General features: G+C 49.9%; 1 protein-coding gene across 9 annotated transcripts in view; it reads right to left on the minus strand.

Moving 5' to 3' along the window:
* Nucleotides 1-5,301, minus strand: part of BCLAF3 (BCLAF1 and THRAP3 family member 3) — a 30,829-nt gene extending 25,528 nt beyond the window's left edge. For 6 of the 9 annotated variants that reach the window (XM_080363590.1, XM_080363592.1, XM_080363595.1 and 3 more), the window contains exons 1-2: nt 5,163-5,301; nt 725-873 (exon numbers count right to left, since the gene is read on the minus strand). The gene's annotated coding sequence lies outside the window, so the exon portion shown is untranslated. Of the gene's footprint in view, nt 1-724; nt 1,172-5,162 lie in introns of those variants that run through there. The other 3 variants (XM_080363591.1, XM_080363589.1, XM_080363588.1) reach the window with 2 other exon arrangements.
* Between the last annotated feature and the right edge of the window lie 699 nt (nt 5,302-6,000).

Consider the following 6,000-nt stretch of genomic DNA (forward strand, 5'->3'; position numbering starts at 1 on the left):
AGAATTGAAACAAGACAAGTACCCTCTCAGGAGAGATGGCCTCAAGCCTGCTGCCAGCTCTCCTTTGATTCCACACTTGAGAGATCAGTGCTTTGACAAGTACAAAATTCTTGTAGTATCTATCTACTCCAAACCTGAAAGTAGTATCTTAAGAGAAGTAACTCAAAAGCGACCAGACATTGTATGTGATGTGCCAGCCTGAACACACAGTCTTTCAGAAGGGCTATCAATGTTTAGCAACATGCTCTCCTGAACAGAACTATCTTCTTTATTTTCTCCAGTATGAAATACAAGAAATCATACATTACTGCAGTCATCTAGCTGAACAGAAGGAAACTGGAGCTCCTCCTAATGCAAAAAGCCCCATACCAGTAAGACTTTGCAGATAAAGTACAGAAGTAATTAGCTCTCCTGTAAACAGACCATAAATATGTGGACTGCTTTACATGCCTTTCAGGTGCCTTCCAACATCTACAACAAAGGTGACGGAAGAAACCCTATGCAGAAAACACAAAGGGCAGACCAATAGTAGAAGTGCTTACTATCAAGGAGATGCTCTTCAATTGACATTTCACCTGTAGTGAAGGGAGATTTCATTCCTCACCTCTTTGTAAGGGACTGCCCAACTGCCATTGCCACAATCTCCCAAATCTTTTAGAGGAGGAAGAACTAAGCAAGTCTGTGTAGATTGGGTCACACAGCAGACAAGAAGACAGATACTAACCCTCACTGCAAAAGCTACACAGCTCACTATTTTCTCCCTCTGCCCAAAAAGATAAGGAGCAGCTGCAAGCTTTTCATCTGACTGTCTTCTTAGAGGGGGATCAATCACAGGTTCCAAGGAATATGCCAGAGCATGTATTGCTGCAGAGTCTGTCAAGAAAGAAAAAAACAAGAATTGAGAGTCTCAACACCCAGGTAGACAAGTATTCGACAGAAATACAATCAAATTAGAAGCTCAGCTGCAATCCAGACTTAAAAAAAAAAAGCTTGAACCCTACAATACAGAAAGCCATTTATCATACCCTTAAATGAGAAGTATAGAACTGGCGACTTTTCTAGTACACAAGTTATTAAAGCTGATTCGAAGGCTGTTCCACACAGCTCCCACCACAGTGACTGTCCAAGCATGACACAAGCCTGGCATGTTCTTGCCCATTCAGCTTCCAGGCAAATCTTATCACCTCCAACAGCAAGCATCCAGGGAAGAGCATAAGAACAGAGAAACATCCCCCAGCAAACCAGCCTGACCATTTCTGAACTGCAACAGGACATCTCCACATCTCCTTTAGCCACACTTTCCCAGACTGGCTTGGGTGCCATTACCACATGCAGAGGCTCCCAGTGCTGCACTAGGCCACACACACACACACACACACACACATTTCTTCCTGATTTTTCTACTAAACACCTTCAGCCTCAAAATCACGGCTCCCAGTTGGCACCTCTAACCCTTTGGAGGCTGAAGGATGTCACAAAGAAGCATGCAGCCCAACCCTGCCCCATGCCCCAGGACCAGAGAGGTGCCTGGAGCCAAGTTATAGCTCTACCAGTGCATGGAGGTGACTCCCAACTCAAGGTACACTGCCCCAGGGCAGGACAACTGTTACAGGTTTGAGAACTATGAGCTAGAACAACTGTTTGACTTAAGGACACACACCCACCCCTAGCTGAGGCAATTCTAAACCAATTCTAAATTCAGATGCCACAACAGATAACAGATCAATGCAAATAACCAAGATACAAAGTTTTCATCCTCAGTTTCCTCATCACTCTCCAACAGTCCATGAGTGTTCTTTTTGATTGCAGACCCTTTCTCCCAGGCTTTTGCCACACCTCAGGGCACCTCTCACATTTCCAAGCTCATTCTTTGAATTTTCTGAGTATTTTCCAGCAGGTCTGGCAGCACCCCTAGACCACTGCAGCTCCAGTTGCTCTGGCAACACAGCCTGGAGATGATACCACCGTGAGATGACAAGGCTACTTTTTCCCCCCCCCCTTTCCTTTTTTTTTAAATATCACATTTTACCAAATCTCCTGATACAGTCCATGGTGTCTCTCACCACAAGCTCACACTCCTGCTGAACACCTAACAATCTGAGCAAGGTGAGCTCTGCCACTCCAGAGTTTGCATGCTGAGACATCGGGTCCTCCCTGGCACCAGGAGCACCCCTCTGGCTTCCCAAAAACACAGCCACTGCAGCTTTAGATAACTTCTTGTCCTCCTCCTCAGCTCTAACTTTATTTGGCACAAGCTGTGAAAGGCAGGCTTTACACAGGTTCTATCCCAATACTGAGGATCATTAACAGACAACCAGGCCTCATGCTAGTGAGGTAACCATCCCACACAGCAGCAGTACGCAGGCATCACTCCCCTCTGCTTACTGTACAGAATATCTTTATACATGTATAAATAAATAAAAATAATTGTTCCCCCTTACACTCCCAGTAGGATGAAGACCTATTACAGAAACTTCAAGCCCAGCAGAAGCATACAATAGTTCTTAATGGATCACTAAACAAATTTTAAGCAGTTCCTTGGGATACATAAAAAGCATTCCCCTTTCCCTGTGTATGCAAGCAAAAGAACAAAAATAACTGAGCAGATCTACTGAGCATGTAACTTAAGATCAGTGTGCTCTCATTTAAAACTAACCTATTTAATGACACTAATTAGCACGCAATGCCTCACCTTTGCAGAAAAACAGATCACAGTTCTAACTTGGAAAGACTGAGCAGGATAAATCTATATCACATGATAATTCAGGTATTTCACTCTCAAACACCTTTTCCATGGCTTTTGTTTGTTTGGCTTTGTTTTTTGGGTTTTGTTTGGTTTTTGTACATTAAAAAGTCACAACCTATAAGCCTACTGGCAAGCCATTTCTGTAACACATTGAATTGGAGGCCTTTAGCACATGCCTGTTACAGAGCCTTAAATGTCTTAGCGCCATCCCCTGCCATTTCTGCCTTCCTGTTAAATCCACTCCTGTCACAGTCCTAAAGACAACCCACAACGTCCTTGCCCACTGAAAGCCCTCCAACGTGTACAAAACATAAAGAAGGCCTTTGCTTTTTCACCTTAAGTCACAAAAACACCAGAAAAAAAAAAAAAACACAACCCCTTTATTTATTCAGAATGGACAATGCCACACAGCAGCACTGCCAGGAGGCTGGAAAGTCCTGGCCACCTTACCCAGCCACACCAGAGAAATGAGCCCTTGCTGGAAGACTCCCAGACGTTTCCTCCCTTCCCTGCAGACAGCAAGTGCCTGCTGCCACCTGAGAGGAAAAGCAAACCTAACTGTGTGCAACCACATCCATCAGGAGCTAGGAGCTCACTATGACACCAACCCAGCCTATGTTACCTCCTGACAGGTGAACACCCACAAGGCAAGACTGTGCCAAAAATCAAGCCCATCTCATCACAGCGCAGGCGGATGGAGAGTTGGGTTTGATCGCTCTTACAAAAGCGGTGGCAGAAATACCAGTTATTTTGCTGAAGGCAGATGTGAAGGAGTGCATGGACAGTCATTAAGACAGACAGCTGCTTATCAGGGTAACAGGGTGTGCCTCTAAAGGAAGTTAATTAATTTCAGCTCACCTCATCAGCACCAATATTAAAAAAAAAAGAGCCAGAAAAATTCTCATAGCTTCCGATTAGTCCATCAGAATGGAAGGATGAAAACAAGGGGAAAGACTTAGTCATCTATGTTCTCTGCCCTTCTCTGCCCAACCCTGTGTCTCACAGCCTGCCACAACGTGGTTTCCATCAGCAGAGATTCTTACATGCCTTTTGCATACTTCTTCCCCTCCCTGGCATCCTTTTCCATGCTCTTCCTCCAGCTGCCCACACCCAGCAAAACTTTCACTAAAGATTCACCTTTCCTCGAGACTCACAAACACACAAGGTAAGCAGGTAATTAAAATCTCCCAGCAATTTGAGTACTCTCTGTTTTAAACCTTCATAATTCAGGAGCCTAAACTATATTTACAAACAACTTGGGGTATTTAAGAATTGCAATAAAAATCAGGTGTTCCTGTTCTGGATAAAGCAGAGCCAAGTGAGGAGACTGCTATCACTGATTCCTCCTGAGAAATTACTGTTCCCTCAGACGTATATGAATAACCATGCATAATCAACTAAATCAACTAAAGAATTAACAAAAAACCACAGGATTTGGTTGAATCAGCACCAATTCATCTTGCTTTAATTTGACTTAGACCTGAAAGAACATTATACTAAACCAAATACATGTTAAAACTAAGATGCGACCAATATACTAAACATGTACTGCTTTAAGTTATTCTAAAAGACACTAGCTGGTACACATCTGCATGTGACAACATATAAATTACTAGGAACAGAGACTGCTGGTGCTTATGCTTTGCTCACCTCTGAGGAAAACGCTGTCCTTACATTAACAGCGAGCAGCAACCTCAGCTCTGCTGCTTGCCCAGAGGGTTCACAGCAACGCGGGTTTTCTGGAACCATCAAGACACAGGGACACGGCACCAGCAGCCCCACAAGCACCTCAACGCCCTTGCCCCATGCTTTGTTCCTGGCCCTCCCAAACCTCGCTGAATGCCCGAGCTACACACATTGTACCACAGCACACACACGCATGGACGTGTGCATGCATAGGTACACGCGGACATACACAGGCACACACGGGGGCAGAGGTGGGTCACAGCTGCCGCTGCTCCAGGCCACCCAGACAGCCACAGATCCCAGGCGAGTCCAGCAGAATCCCCGCTGACCTCCTGTCCCCGCAGCAACCGGAACCACCGGCCAACACCTCTCCGGTCAACTCCCACCCGCCTTCGCCACCTCCCCGGGGCCGCGGGGGGCCACCTCCTTCACCACCTCCGAAGGGCGCAGCGGGAGGCGGGCGAGCTCCGTGTGCCCCGACCGGAGCCCCCGAGGCCCGGCCCGCTCCTTCCCGGCCGGCAGGGCGGAGAACGGGCCCGTCCGGCGCCAGGCGCGCAGGAGGCGCCGCCAGGGACAACGACCGCCGCCCCCAGGCCCCGAACACCCGGCTCCCGCTCCGCCTCACGCTGCCCGCGGCACAGGCCTGGCCCCCGCCCCACCGCCCCCGGGCCTGCCCAAACCCCACCGCGGCCATGGGGCCGCTCAGGCCGCCGTCAGCCCCCGCACTCACCACCAACGGGGACCGCTTCCAGAGCCGCTGCCGCCTCCTGCCGCTCCTCCGGCCGCCGCCGCTCCGCCCCGAGCAGGTGCCCGGCGAGGAGAGGCGGGGCGGGTCCCGGCGGGCCGCGCCGGCCGCAGCTGCTGCCCACAGGCACAGCGGAGAGAAAAGGCGGGCGCAGGGCGGGCGCCCCGGAAGAGGAGGGGCAGGGGGGCGGGGCCGGGAGGGGGCGGGGCCTCTCCTCCTTCCCCTCCTTCCCCTCCCGGCTGCTCTTCGGGCTCCCGTCCGGGTGCCGCCTTCCCCGTAGCCGCCGTGTGCCGGCCCGGCCCGGGCGCTGCCGGGGGTGGGCGCTGGGCAGCTCCGTGCCGACCGCGCAGAGAGGCTGGGGTGCCCTGGCCCTTGTTGGGGGTTATTCAGTGCTCGGAGGAGCCCCTCAGGTGGAAAGCCGGGTGAAAAGACCTTGCTGTGGCCTTTCAGTACTTAAAAGAGGTTTATGAGATGGGGACAGGCTTTTTAGCAGGGGCTGTTATGACAGGACAAGGGATAACGCTTTTAAAATAAAGGAGGTGAAATTCAGGCTAGACATGCGGAAGAAATATTTTAGGATGAGGGTGGCGAAACACTGGCCCGGGTTGCCCAGAGAGGTGGTAGATGCCCCATCCCTGGAGACATTCCAGGCCAGGCTGGATGGGGCTCTGAGCAACCTGATCTAGTTGAAGATGTCCCTGCTCATTGCAGGGGGGTGGACTAGATGAGCTCTGACAGTCCCTTCCAACACAAACTATTCTATGGTCCTATGAAAAGGAGGCCCCACCCATGACACTTCCCATTCATCCCACCCTCAGCCCTG

Source organism: Nesoenas mayeri (assembly GCF_963082525.1).
Source record: "Nesoenas mayeri genome assembly, chromosome: 1".
NCBI lineage: Eukaryota > Metazoa > Chordata > Aves > Columbiformes > Columbidae > Nesoenas > Nesoenas mayeri.